Here is a 15,507-nt window from a genome sequence, read left to right on the forward strand (position 1 = left end):
CATTTTATAGACGTATTTCTCACATATCTCAGAGCCTCTCGCGGTCGTCGTCGTCGTCGTCGTCGTCGTCGTCGTCGTCGTCGCCGCCGCCGCTTCTGCAGAACTAGCAAATGGCCATCGTAGCAAATGCGGCGAGGGACGCCCTGCCTTCGATTCCGAATGCACAAAGTGTGTGGTCTTGTTTCTCAGTCTATATTTTGTCGGTCTCGTAAGAGGTTGAATGTAACGAATGGGTGGGAAAGAGCAAGGGGCAGCGGCTTTGTAAAACGAAAACACAAATCCTCATCAGTGTGAGCGTTTCGAGATGAGTCGTATACATGATATAGTTGGACGTCTGTGACCATGTGGCCTAATGCATAAGGCGTCGGACTTCGGATCTGATGATTACAGGTTCGAATGTTGTCACGCTCGTTTTTTTCCAGTTCTGAAAAAGAAACATACCGTTTTAATGTAGCAATTGAGCAGTACGAAACCGTCTGAATATTGCTGTTGACCATTTTTTGCATGGAAATGCTCTTGAGCTTTAAACACACACAACAAGACCGGTGTTAACTAGCGAAATGGTCGGCAGAGTGCCGACACCGCGAGTTTTGACTGGCACTTGCACATCCAAAACAACGTCGGAAAGTAACTCGTTCGGCTTTTGAGTCACATAAAGTATGTGTGTTAATTTTGACGCCACTAGCTCTGCATGCTGTCATGCAATTTCTTTACCTCTCAGAAATGATTATGACATAAAAGTGAAGTACGTGACGAGTGTGACGTTAGGTAAACATTAGGCAGCATGGAGAGATTCTGTATGGGACCACCCAACCCAAACGAGTACTGTGTGACGTGCTATCCGGCAGGTGTTCACCGAGGTAGCCGGCTAGCTCAGTCGGTAGAGCGTCAGACTCTTAATCCTAGGGTCGTGGGTTCGAGGCACACGCTGGGCAGAACGGAATTTTGTTCCGCTGCAGATGTAAATTACCGTTTTTCTGATTAAGGAGATGTAATGGAAATAGCAACTTTAAACTTTGCCTACGTCTCTGTCAGTCACAAGGAAACTGTATTTGAATGTGAAGGTGATTTTGTAGACATGTGTGGAAGACATGTTCTGAAATGCAAGTGTTGTTGTTTGGAGAGCACATCGGTTACGTGTCAGATGTGTAGCCAAGCAGTAATGGGTCGCCATAGCTGCAAATATTAGCCGGTAATATGAAGTGTTGTCAGCTGAAGTCTGATGATGCAGACGACCGTAAGGACGAAGTACCCAAGAGTACCGCGAGGCCGCGCCTCTTTAGCTCAGTGGTAGAGCACTGCTCTAATAAACCAGGCATCGGACGTTCCATCCACACAGGAGAAAGATGAATTTTGGAAATCAGTTGCGCGTCGTGGCCGTATAGCAAACAGTATCTGTGATGACGAACAATTAGCGACAGGCGTTTTTTTTTAAGAGTTACTCTCAGATGGGATTAAGGCGAATGGCGCAGATAAAGCATTTGCCAAAGCGGTACAGCATAAAGTGGGACGAGGCAGTCTGAATTACATTTTATAGATGTGTTTCTAACATATCTCAGAGCCTCTCGCGGTCGTCGTCGTCGTCGTCGTCGTCGTCGTCGTCGCCGCCGCCGCTTCTGCAGAACTAGCAAATGGCCATCGTAGCAAATGCGGCGAGGGACGCCCTGCCTTCGATTCCGAATGCACAAAGTGTGTGGTCTTGTTTCTCAGTCTATATTTGGTCGGTCTCGTAAGAGGTTGAATGTAACGAATGGGTGGCAACGAGCAAGGGGCAGCGGCTGTGTAAAACGAAAACACAAATCCTCAGGGGTGTGAGCGTTTCGAGATGAGTCGTATACATGATATAGTTGGTCGTCAGTGACCATGTGGCCTAATGGATAAGGCGTCGGACTTCGGGTCTGATGATTTTAGTTTCGAATGTTGTCACGCTCGTTTTTTTCTAGCTCTGAAAAAGAAACATACCGTTTTAATGTAGCAATGGAGCAGTACGAAACCGTCTGAATGTTGCTGTTGACCATTTTTTGCTTCGAAATGCTCTTGAGCTTGAAACACACACAACGAGACCGGTGTTAACTAGCGAAATGGTAGGCAGAGTGCCGACACCGCGAGTTTCGACTGGCACTTGCACATCTAAAAAGACGTCGAAAAGTAACTCGTTCGGCTTTTGAGTCACATAAAGTATGTGTGTTAATTTTGACGCCACTAGCTCTGCATGCTGTCATGCAATTTCTTTACCTCTTAGAAATGATTATGACATAAAAGTGAAGTACGTGACGAGTGTGACGTTAGGACAACATTAGGCAGCATGGAGAGATTCTGTATGGGACCACCCAACCGAAACGAGTACTGTGTGACGTGCTATCCGGCAGGTATTCACCGAGGTAGCCGGCTAGCTCAGTCGGTAGAGTGTCAGACTCTTAATCCTAGGGTCGTGGGTTCGAGCCACACGCTGGGCGGAACGGAATTTTGTTCCGCTGCAGATGTAAATTACCGTTTTTCTGATTAAGGAGATGTAATGGAAATAGCAACTTTAAACTTTGCCTACGTCTCTGTCAGTCACAAGGAAACTGTATTTGAATGTGAAGGTGATTTTGTAGACATGTGTGGAAGACATGTTCTGAAATGCAAGTGTTGTTGTTTGGAGAGCACATCGGTTACGTGTTAGATGTGTAGCCAAGCAGTAATGGGTCGCCATAGCTGCAAATATTAGCCGGTAATATGAAGTGTTGTCAGCTGAAGTCTGATGATGCAGACGACCGTAAGGACGAAGTACCCAAGAGTACCGCTAGGCCGCGCCTCTTTAGCTCAGTAGTAGAGCACTGCTTTAATAATCCAGGCATCGGACGTTCCATCCACACAGGAGAAAGATGAATTTTGGAAATCAGTTGCGCGTCGTGGCCGTATAGCAAACAGTATCTGTGATGACGAACAATTAGCGACAGGCGTTTTTTTTAAGAATTACTCTCAGATGTGATTAAGGCGAATGGCGCAGATAAAGCATTTGCCAAAGCGGTACAGCATAAAGTGGGACGAGGCAGTCTGAATTACATTTTATAGATGTATTTCTCACATATCTCAGAGCCTCTCGGGGTCGTCGTCGTCGTCGTCGTCGTCGTCGTCGTCGTCGTCGTCGCCGCCGCCGCTTCTGCAGAATTAGCAAATGGCCATCGTAGCAAATGCGGCGAGGGACGCCCTGCCTTCGATTCCGAATGCACAAAGTGTGTGGTCTTGTTTCTCAGTCTATATTTGGTCGGTCTCGTAAGAGGTTGAATGTAACGAATGGGTGGGAAAGAGCAAGGGGCAGCGGCTGTGTAAAACGAAAACACAAATACTCAGGGGTGTGAGCGTTTCGAGATGATTCGTATACATGATATAGTTGGTCGTCAGTGACCATGTGGCCTAATGGATAAGGCGTCGGACTTCGGATCTGATGATTACAGGTTCGAATGTTGTCACGCTCGTTTTTTTCCAGTTCTGACAAAGAAACATACCGTTATAATGTAGCAATTGAGCAGTACGAAACCGTCTGAATGTTGCTGTTGACCATTTTTTGCTTCGAAATGCTCTTGAGCTTGAAACACACACAACAAGACCGGTGTTAACTAGCGAAATGGTCGGCAGAGTGCCGACACGGCGAGTTTTGACTGGCACTTGCACATCTAAAACAATGTCGGAAAGTAACTCGTTCGGCTTTTGAGTCACATAAAGTATGTGTGTTAATTTTGACGCCACTAGCTCTGCATGCTGTCATGCAATTTCTTTATCTCGCAGAAATGATTATGACATAAAAGTGAAGTACGTGACGAGTGTGACGTTAGGAAAACATTAGGCAGCATGGAGAGATTCTGTATGGGACCACCCAACCCAAACGATTATTGTGTGACGTGCTACCCGGCAGGTATTCACCGAGGTAGCCGGCTAGCTCAGTCGGTAGAGCGTCAGACTCTTAATCCTAGGCTCTTGGGTTCGAGCCACACGCTGGGCGGAGCGGAATTTTGTTCCGCTGCAGATGTAAATTACCGTTTTTCTGATTAAGGAGATGTAATGGAAATAGCAACTTTAAACTTTGCCTACGTCTCTGTCAGTCACAAGGAAACTGTATTTGAATGTGAAGGTGATTTTGTAGACATGTGTGGAAGACATGTTCTGAAATGCAAGTGTTGTTGTTTGGAGAGCACATCGGTTACGTGTCAGATGTGTAGCCAAGCAGTAATTGGTCGCCATAGCTGCAAATATTAGCCGGTAATATGAAGTGTTGTCAGCTGAAGTCTGATGATGCAGACGACCGTAAGGACGAAGTACCCAAGAGTACTGCTAGGCCGCGCCTCTTTAGCTCAGTGGTAGAGCACTGCTCTAATAAACCAGGCATCGGAAGTTACATCCTCACAGGAGAAAAATTAATTTGGGAAATCAGTTGCGCGTCGTGGCCGTATAGCAAACAGTATCTGTGATGACGAACAATTAGCGACAGGCGTTTTTTTTTTTAAGAATTACTCTCAGATGTGATTAAGGCGAATGGCGCAGATAAAGCATTTGCCAAAGCGGTACAGCATAAAGTGGGACGAGGCAGTCTGAATTACATTATATAGATGTATTTCTCACATATCTCAGAGCCTCTCGCGGTCGTCGTCGTCGTCGTCGTCGTCGTCGTCGCCGCCGCCGCCGCCGCTTCTGCAGAACTAGCAAATGGCCATCGTAGAAAATGCGGCGAGGGACTCCCTGCCTTCGATTCAGAATGCACAAAGTGTGTGGTCTTGTTTCTCAGTCTATATTTTGTCGGTCTCGTAAGAGGTTGAATGTAACGAATGGGTGGGAAAGAGCAAGGGGCAGCGGCTTTGTAAAACGAAAACACAAATCCTCATCAGTGTGAGCGTTTCGAGATGAGTCGTATACATGATATAGTTGGACGTCTGTGACCATGTGGCCTAATGCATAAGGCGTCGGACTTCGGATCTGATGATTACAGGTTCGAATGTTGTCACGCTCGTTTTTTTCCAGTTCTGAAAAAGAAACATACCGTTTTAATGTAGCAATTGAGCAGTACGAAACCGTCTGAATGTTGCTGTTGACCATTTTTTGCTTCGAAATGCTCTTGAGCTTGAAACACACACAACGAGACCGGTGTTAACTAGCGAAATGGTAGGCAGAGTGCCGACACCGCGAGTTTCGACTGGCACTTGCACATCTAAAACAACGTCGAAAAGTAACTCGTTCGGCTTTTGAGTCACATAAAGTATGTGTGTTAATTTTGACGCCACTAGCTCTGCATGCTGTCATGTAATTTCTTTACCTCTTAGAAATGATTATGACATAAAAGTGAAGTACGTGACGAGTGTGACGTTAGGACAACATTAGGCAGCATGGAGAGATTCTGTATGGGACCACCCAACCGAAACGAGTACTGTGTGACGTGCTATCCGGCAGGTATTCACCGAGGTAGCCGGCTAGCTCAGTCGGTAGAGTGTCAGACTCTTAATCCTAGGGTCGTGGGTTCGAGCCACACGCTGGGCGGAACGGAATTTTGTTCCGCTGCAGATGTAAATTACCGTTTTTCTGATTAAGGAGATGTAATGGAAATAGCAACTTTAAACTTTGCCTACGTCTCTGTCAGTCACAAGGAAACTGTATTTGAATGTGAAGGTGATTTTGTAGACATGTGTGGAAGACATGTTCTGAAATGCAAGTGTTGTTGTTTGGAGAGCACATCGGTTACGTGTTAGATGTGTAGCCAAGCAGTAATGGGTCGCCATAGCTGCAAATATTAGCCGGTAATATGAAGTGTTGTCAGCTGAAGTCTGATGATGCAGACGACCGTAAGGACGAAGTACCCAAGAGTACCGCTAGGCCGCGCCTCTTTAGCTCAGTAGTAGAGCACTGCTTTAATAATCCAGGCATCGGACGTTCCATCCACACAGGAGAAAGATGAATTTTGGAAATCAGTTGCGCGTCGTGGCCGTATAGCAAACAGTATCTGTGATGACGAACAATTAGCGACAGGCGTTTTTTTTAAGAATTACTCTCAGATGTGATTAAGGCGAATGGCGCAGATAAAGCATTTGCCAAAGCGGTACAGCATAAAGTGGGACGAGGCAGTCTGAATTACATTTTATAGATGTATTTCTCACATATCTCAGAGCCTCTCGGGGTCGTCGTCGTCGTCGTCGTCGCCGCCGCCGCTTCTGCAGAATTAGCAAATGGCCATCGTAGCAAATGCGGCGAGGGACGCCCTGCCTTCGATTCCGAATGCACAAAGTGTGTGGTCTTGTTTCTCAGTCTATATTTGGTCGGTCTCGTAAGAGGTTGAATGTAACGAATGGGTGGGAAAGAGCAAGGGGCAGCGGCTGTGTAAAACGAAAACACAAATACTCAGGGGTGTGAGCGTTTCGAGATGATTCGTATACATGATATAGTTGGTCGTCAGTGACCATGTGGCCTAATGGATAAGGCGTCGGACTTCGGATCTGATGATTACAGGTTCGAATGTTGTCACGCTCGTTTTTTTCCAGTTCTGACAAAGAAACATACCGTTATAATGTAGCAATTGAGCAGTACGAAACCGTCTGAATGTTGCTGTTGACCATTTTTTGCTTCGAAATGCTCTTGAGCTTGAAACACACACAACAAGACCGGTGTTAACTAGCGAAATGGTCGGCAGAGTGCCGACACGGCAAGTTTTGACTGGCACTTGCACATCTAAAACAATGTCGGAAAGTAACTCGTTCGGCTTTTGAGTCACATAAAGTATGTGTGTTAATTTTGACGCCACTAGCTCTGCATGCTGTCATGCAATTTCTTTACCTCGCAGAAATGATTATGACATAAAAGTGAAGTACGTGACGAGTGTGACGTTAGGAAAACATTAGGCAGCATGGAGAGATTCTGTATGGGACCACCCAACCCAAACGATTATTGTGTGACGTGCTACCCGGCAGGTATTCACCGAGGTAGCCGGCTAGCTCAGTCGGTAGAGCGTCAGACTCTTAATCCTAGGCTCTTGGGTTCGAGCCACACGCTGGGCGGAGCGGAATTTTGTTCCGCTGCAGATGTAAATTACCGTTTTTCTGATTAAGGAGATGTAATGGAAATAGCAACTTTAAACTTTGCCTACGTCTCTGTCAGTCACAAGGAAACTGTATTTGAATGTGAAGGTGATTTTGTAGACATGTGTGGAAGACATGTTCTGAAATGCAAGTGTTGTTGTTTGGAGAGCACATCGGTTACGTGTCAGATGTGTAGCCAAGCAGTAATTGGTCGCCATAGCTGCAAATATTAGCCGGTAATATGAAGTGTTGTCAGCTGAAGTCTGATGATGCAGACGACCGTAAGGACGAAGTACCCAAGAGTACTGCTAGGCCGCGCCTCTTTAGCTCAGTGGTAGAGCACTGCTCTAATAAACCAGGCATCGGAAGTTACATCCTCACAGGAGAAAAATGAATTTGGGAAATCAGTTGCGCGTCGTGGCCGTATAGCAAACAGTATCTGTGATGACGAACAATTAGCGACAGGCGTTTTTTTTTTTAAGAATTACTCTCAGATGTGATTAAGGCGAATGGCGCAGATAAAGCATTTGCCAAAGCGGTACAGCATAAAGTGGGACGAGGCAGTCTGAATTACATTATATAGATGTATTTCTCACATATCTCAGAGCCTCTCGCGGTCGTCGTCGTCGTCGTCGTCGTCGTCGTCGCCGCCGCCGCCGCCGCTTCTGCAGAACTAGCAAATGGCCATCGTAGAAAATGCGGCGAGGGACTCCCTGCCTTCGATTCCGAATGCACAAAGTGTGTGGTCTTGTTTCTCAGTCTATATTTTGTCGGTCTCGTAAGAGGTTGAATGTAACGAATGGGTGGGAAAGAGCAAGGGGCAGCGGCTTTGTAAAACGAAAACACAAATCCTCATCAGTGTGAGCGTTTCGAGATGAGTCGTATACATGATATAGTTGGACGTCTGTGACCATGTGGCCTAATGCATAAGGCGTCGGACTTCGGATCTGATGATTACAGGTTCGAATGTTGTCACGCTCGTTTTTTTCCAGTTCTGAAAAAGAAACATACCGTTATAATGTAGCAATTGAGCAGTACGAAACCGTCTGAATGTTGCTGTTGACCATTTTTTGCTTCGAAATGCTCTTGAGCTTGAAACACACACAACAAGACCGGTGTTAACTAGCGAAATGGTCGGCAGAGTGCCGACACGGCGAGTTTTGACTGGCACTTGCACATCTAAAACAATGTCGGAAAGTAACTCGTTCGGCTTTTGAGTCACATAAAGTATGTGTGTTAATTTTGACGCCACTAGCTCTGCATGCTGTCATGCAATTTCTTTACCTCGCAGAAATGATTATGACATAAAAGTGAAGTACGTGACGAGTGTGACGTTAGGAAAACATTAGGCAGCATGGAGAGATTCTGTATGGGACCACCCAACCCAAACGATTACTGTGTGACGTGCTACGCGGCAGGTATTCACCGAGGTAGCCGGCTAGCTCAGTCGGTAGAGCGTCAGACTCTTAATCCTAGGGTCTTGGGTTCGAGCCACACGCTGGGCGGAGCGGAATTTTGTTCCGCTGCAGATGTAAATTACCGTTTTTCTGATTAAGGAGATGTAATGGAAATAGCAACTTTAAACTTTGCCTACCTCTCTGTCAGTCACAAGGAAACTGTATTTGAATGTGAAGGTGATTTTGTAGACATGTGTGGAAGACATGTTCTGAAATGCAAGTGTTGTTGTTTGGAGAGCACATCGGTTACGTGTCAGATGTGTAGCCAAGCAGTAATTGGTCGCCATAGCTGCAAATATTAGCCGGTAATATGAAGTGTTGTCAGCTGAAGTCTGATGATGCAGACGACCGTAAGGACGAAGTACCCAAGAGTACTGCTAGGCCGCGCCTCTTTAGCTCAGTGGTAGAGCACTGCCCTAATAAACCAGGCATCGGAAGTTCCATCCTCACAGGAGAAAAATGAATTTTGGAAATCAGTTGCGCGTCGTGGCCGTATAGCAAACAGTATCTGTGATGACGAACAATTAGCGACAGGCGTTTTTTTTTTTAAGAATTACTCTCAGATGTGATTAAGGCGAATGGCGCAGATAAAGCATTTGCCAAAGCGGTACAGCATAAAGTGGGACGAGGCAGTCTGAATTACATTATATAGATGTATTTCTCACATATCTCAGAGCCTCTCGCGGTCGTCGTCGTCGTCGTCGTCGTCGTCGCCGCCGCCGCCGCTTCTGCAGAACTAGCAAATGGCCATCGTAGAAAATGCGGCGAGGGACTCCCTGCCTTCGATTCCGAATGCACAAAGTGTGTGGTCTTGTTTCTCAGTCTATATTTTGTCGGTCTCGTAAGAGGTTGAATGTAACGAATGGGTGGGAAAGAGCAAGGGGCAGCGGCTTTGTAAAACGAAAACACAAATCCTCATCAGTGTGAGCGTTTCGAGATGAGTCGTATACATGATATAGTTGGACGTCAGTGACCATGTGGCCTAATGCATAAGGCGTCGGACTTCGGATCTGATGATTACAGGTTCGAATGTTGTCACGCTCGTTTTTTTCCAGTTCTGAAAAAGAAACATACCGTTTTAATGTAGCAATTGAGCAGTACGAAACCGTCTGAATGTTGCTGTTGACCATTTTTTGCTTCGAAATGCTCTTGAGCTTGAAACAGACACAACAAGACCGGTGTTAACTAGCGAAATGGTCGGCAGAGTGCCGACACGGCGAGTTTTGACTGGCACGGGCACATCTAAAACAATGTCGGAAAGTAACTCGTTCGGCTTTTGAGTCACATAAAGTATGTGTGTTAATTTTGACGCCACTAGCTCAGCATGCTGTCATGCAATATCTTCACCTCTCAGAAATGATTATGACATAAAAGTGAAGTACGTGACGAGTGTGACGTTAGGAAAACATTAGGCAGCATGGAGAGATTCTGTATGGGACCACCCAACCCAAACGAGTACTGTGTGACGTGCTATCCGGCAGGCATTCACCGAGGTAGACGGCTATCTCAGTCGGTAGAGCGTCATACTCTTAATCCTAGGGTTTTGGGTTCGAGCCACACGCTGGGCAGAGCGGAATTTTGTTCCGCTGCAGATGTAAATTACCGTTTTTCTGATTAAGGAGATGTAATGGAAATAGCAACTTTAAACTTTGCCTACGTCTCTGTCAGTCACAAGGAAACTGTATTTTAATGTGAAGGTGATTTTGTAGACATGTGTGGAAGACATGTTCTGAAATGCAAGTGTTGTTGTTTGGAGAGCACATCGGTTACGTGTCAGATGTGTAGCCAAGCAGTAATGGGTCGCCATAGCTGCAAATATTAGCCGGTAATATGAAGTGTTGTCAGCTGAAGTCTGATGATGCAGACGACCGTAAGGACGAAGTACCCAAGAGTACCGCTAGGCCGCGCCTCTTTAGCTCAGTGGTAGAGCACTGCTCTAATAAACCAGGCATCGGACGTTCCATCCACACAGGAGAAAGATGAATTTTGGAAATCAGTTGCGCGTCGTGGCCGTATAGCAAACAGTATCTGTGATGACGAACAATTAGCGACAGGCGTTTTTTTTTAAGAATTACTCTCAGATGTGATTAAGGCGAATGGCGCAGATAAAGCATTTGCCAAAGCGGTACAGCATAAAGTGGGACGAGGCAGTCTGAATTACATTTTATAGACGTATTTCTCACATATCTCAGAGCCTCTCGCTGTCGTCGTCGTCGTCGTAGCCGCCGCCGCCGCTTCTGCAGAACTAGCAAATGGCCATCGTAGAAAATGCGGCGATTGACGCCCTGCCTTCGATTCCGAATGCACAAAGTGTGTGGTCTTGTTTCTCAGTCTATATTTGGTCGGTCTCGTAAGAGGTTGAATGTAACGAATGGGTGGGAAAGAGCAAGGGGCAGCGGCTGTGTAAAACGAAAACACAAATCCTCAGGGGTGTGAGCGTTTCGAGACGAGTCGTATACATGATATAGTTGGTCGTCAGTGACCATGTGGCCTAATGGATAAGGCGTCGGACTTCGGATCTGATGATTACAGGTTCGAATGTTGTCACTCTCGTTTTTTTCCAGTTCTGAAAAAGAAACATACCGTTTTAATGTAGCAATTGAGCAGTACGAAACCGTCTGAATGTTGCTGTTGACCATTTTTTGCTTCGAAATGCTCTTGAGCTTGAAACACACACAACAAGACCGGTGTTAACTAGCGAAATGGTCGGCAGAGTGCCGACACGGCGAGTTTTGACTGGCACTTGCACATCTAAAACAATGTCGGAAAGTAACTCGTTCGGCTTTTGAGTCACATAAAGTATGTGTGTTAATTTTGACGCCACTAGCTCTGCATGCTGTCATGCAATTTCTTTACCTCTCAGAAATGATTATGACATAAAAGTGAAGTACGTGACGAGTGTGACGTTAGGAAAACATTAGGCAGCATGGAGAGATTCTGTATGGGACCACCCAACCCAAACGAGTACTGTGTGACGTGCTATCCGGCAGGTATTCACCGAGGTAGCCGGCTAGCTCAGTCGGTAGAGCGTCAGACTCTTAATCCTAGGGTCTTGAGTTCGAGCCACACGCTGAGCGGAGCGGAATTTTGTTCCGCTGCAGATGTAAATTACCGTTTTTCTGATTAAGGAGATGTAATGGAAATAGCAACTTTAAACTTTGCCTACCTCTCTGTCAGTCACAAGGAAACTGTATTTGAATGTGAAGGTGATTTCGTAGACATGTGTGGAAGACATGTTCTGAAATGCAAGTGTTGTTGTTTGGAGAGCACATCGGTTACGTGTCAGATGTGTAGCCAAGCAGTAATAGGTCGCCATAGCTGCAAATATTAGCCGGTAATATGAAGTGTTGTCAGCTGAAGTCTGATGATGCAGACGACCGTAACGACGAAGTACCCGAGAGTGCTGCTAGGCCGCGCCTCTTTAGCTCAGTGGCAGAGCACTGCTATAATAAACCAGGCATCGGGCGTTCCATCCACACAGGAGAAAGATGAATTTTGGAAATCAGTTGCGCGTCGTGGCCGTATAGCAAACAGTATCTGTGATGACGAACAATTAGCGACAGGCGTTTTTTTTAAGAATTACTCTCAGATGTGATTAAGGCGAATGGCGCAGATAAAGCATTTGCCAAAGCGGTACAGCGTAAAGTGGGACGAGGCAGTCTGAATTACATTTTATAGATGTATTTCTCACATATCTCAGAGCCTCTCGCGGTCGTCGTCGTCGTCGTCGTCGTCGTCGTCGTCGTCGTCGCCGCCGCCGCCGCCGCTTCTGCAGAACTAACGAATGGCCATCGTAGCAAATGCGGCGAGGGACGCCCTGCCTTCGATTCCGAATGCACAAAGTGTGTGGTCTTGTTTCTCAGTCTATATTTGGTCGGTCTCGTAAGAGGTTGAATGTAATGAATGGGTGGGAAAGAGCAAGGGGCAGCGGCTTTGTAAAACGAAAACACAAATCCTCCGGGGTGTGAGCGTTTCGAGATGAGTCGTATACATGTTATAGTTGGTCGTCAGTGACCATGTGGCCTAATGGATCAGGCGTCGGACTTCGGATCTGATGATTACAGGTTCGAATGTTGTCACGCTCGTTTTTTTCCAGTTCTGAAAAAGAAACATAGCGTTTTAATGTAGCGATTGAGCAGTACGAAACCGTCTGAATGTTGCTGTTGACCACTTTTTGCTTCGAAATGCTCTTGAGCTTGAAACAGACACAACAAGACCGGTGTTAACTAGCGAAATGGTCGGCAGAGTGCCGACACCGCGAGTTTTGACTGGCAATTGCACATCTCAAACAACGTCGGAAAGTAACTCGTTCGGCTTTTGAGTCACATAAAGTATGTGTGTTAATTTTGACGCCACTAGCTCTGCATGCTGTCATGCAATTTCTTTACCTCTCAGAAATGATTATGACATAAAAGTGAAGTACGTGACGAGTGTGACGTTAGGAAAACATTAGGCAGCATGGAGAGATTCTGTACGGGACCACCCAACCCAAACGAGTACTGTGTGACGTGCTATCCGTCAGGTATTCACCGATTTAGCCGGCTAGCTCAGTCGGTAGAGCATCAGACTCTTAATCCTATGTTCGTGGGTTCGAGCCACACGCTGGGCGGAACGGAATTTTGTTCCGCTGCAGATGTAAATTACCGCTTCTCTGATTAAGGAGATGTAATGGAAATAGCAACTTTAAACTTTGCCTACGTCTCTGTCAGTCACAAGGAAACTGTATTTGAATGTGAAGGTGATTTTGTAGACATGTGTGGAAGACATGTTCTGAAATGCAAGTGTTGTTGTTTGGAGAGCACATCGGTTACGTGTCAGATGTGTAGCCAAGCAGTAATGGGTCGCCATAGCTGCAATTATCAGCCGGTAATATGAAGTGTTGTCAGCTGAAGTCTGATGATGCAGACGACCGTAAGGACGAAAAACCCAAGAGTACCGCTAGGCCGCGCCTCTTTAGCTCAGTTGGTAGAGCACTGCTCTAATAAACCAGGCATCGGACGTTCCATCCACACAGGAGAAAGATGAATTTTGGAAATCAGTTGCGCGTCGTGGCCGTATAGCAAACAGTATCTGTGATGACGAACAATTAGCGACAGGCGTTTTTTTTTAAGAATTACTCTCAGATGTGATTAAGGCGAATGGCGCAGATAAAGCATTTGCCAAAGCGGTACAGCATAAATGGGACGAGGCAGTCTGAATTACATTTTATAGATGTATTTCTCACATATCTCAGAGCCTCTCGCGGTCGTCGTCGTCGTCGTCGTCGTCGTCGTCGTCGTCGTCGCCGCCGCCGCTTCTGCAGAACTAGCAAATGGCCATCGTAGCAAATGCGGCGAGGGACGCCCTGCCTTCGATTCCGAATGCACAAAGTGTGTGGTCTTGTTTCTCAGTCTATATTTGGTCGGTCTCGTAAGAGGTTGAATGTAACGAATGGGTGGGAAAGAGCAAGGGGCAGCGGCTGAGTAAAACGAAAACACCAATCCTCAGGGGTATGAGCGTTTCGAGATGAGTCGTATACATGATATAGTTGGTCGTCAGTGACCATGTGTCCTGATGGATAAGGCGTCGGACTTCGGATCTGATGATTACAGGTTCGAATGCTGTGACGCTCGTTTTTTTCCAGTTCTGAAAAAGAAACATACCGTTTTAATGTAGCAATTGAGCAGTACGAAACCGTCTGAATGTTGCTGTTGACCATTTTTTGCTTGGAAATGCTCTTGAGCTTGAAACACACACAACAAGACCGGTGTTAACTAGCGAAATGGTCGGCAGAGTGCCGACACCGCGAGTTTTGACTGGCAATTGCACATCTCAAACAACGTCGGAAAGTAACTCGTTCGGCTTTTGAGTCACATAAAGTATGTGTGTTAATTTTGACGCCACTAGCTCTGCATGCTGTCATGCAATTTCTTTACCTCTCAGAAATGATTATGACATAAAAGTGAAGTACGTGACGAGTGTGACGTTAGGAAAACATTAGGCAGCGTGGAGAGATTCTGTATGGGACCACCCAACCCAAACGAGTACTTTGTGACGTGCTATCCGGCAGGTATTCACCGAGGTAGCTGGCTAGCTCAGTCGGTAGAGCGTCAGACTCTTAATCCTAGGGTCGTGGGTTCGAACCACACGCTGGGCGGAACGGAATTTTGTTCCGCTGCAGATGTAAATTACCGTTTTTCTGATTAAGGAGATGTAATGGAAATAGCAACTTTAAACTTTGCCTACGTCTCTGTCAGTCACAAGGAAACTGTATTTGAATGTGAAGGTGATTTTGTAGACATGTGTGGAAGACATGTTCTGAAATGCAAGTGTTGTTGTTTGGAGAGCACATCGGTTACGAGTCAGATGTGTAGCCAAGCAGTAATGGGTCGCCATAGCTGTAAATATCAGCCGGTAATATGAAGTGTTGTCAGCTGAAGTCTGATGATGCAGACGACCGTAAGGACGAAAAACCCAAAAGTACCGCTAGGCCGCGCCTCTTTAGCTCAGTGGTAGAGCACTGCTCTAATAAACCAGGCATCGGACGTTCCATCCACACAGGAGAAAGATGAATTTTGGAAATCAGTTGCGCGTCGTGGCCGTATAGCAAACAGTATCTGTGATGACGAACAATTAGCGACAGGCGTTTTTTTTTAAGAATTACTCTCAGATGTGATTAAGGCGAATGGCGCAGATAAAGCATTTGCCAAAGCGGTACAGCATAAAGTGGGACGAGGCAGTCTGAATTACATTTTATAGATGTATTTCTCACATATCTCAGAGCCTCTCGCGGTCGTCGTCGTCGTCGTTGTCGTCGTCGCCGCCGCCGCTTCTGCAGAACTAGCAAATGGCCATCGTAGCAAATGCGGCGAGGGACGCCCTGCCTTCGATTCCGAATGCACAAAGTGTGTGGTCTTGTTTCTCAGTCTATATTTGGTCGGTCTCGTAAGAGGTTGAATGTAACGAATGGGTGGGAAAGAGCAAGGGGCAGCGGCTTTGTAAAACGAAAACACAAATCCTCCGGGGTGTGA

At 46.2% G+C, this 15,507-nt stretch overlaps 1 non-coding gene across 1 annotated transcript; it reads left to right on the plus strand.

Moving 5' to 3' along the window:
* The first annotated feature begins 14,560 nt into the window (after positions 1-14,560).
* Trnak-cuu (transfer RNA lysine (anticodon CUU)) lies at positions 14,561-14,633 on the plus strand. The gene has a single exon. It is a non-coding gene; the product is annotated as a tRNA-Lys (tRNA).
* Positions 14,634-15,507: the final 874 nt, after the last annotated feature.

This window comes from Schistocerca gregaria, chromosome 7 (genome assembly GCF_023897955.1).
Source record: "Schistocerca gregaria isolate iqSchGreg1 chromosome 7, iqSchGreg1.2, whole genome shotgun sequence".
NCBI lineage: Eukaryota > Metazoa > Arthropoda > Insecta > Orthoptera > Acrididae > Schistocerca > Schistocerca gregaria.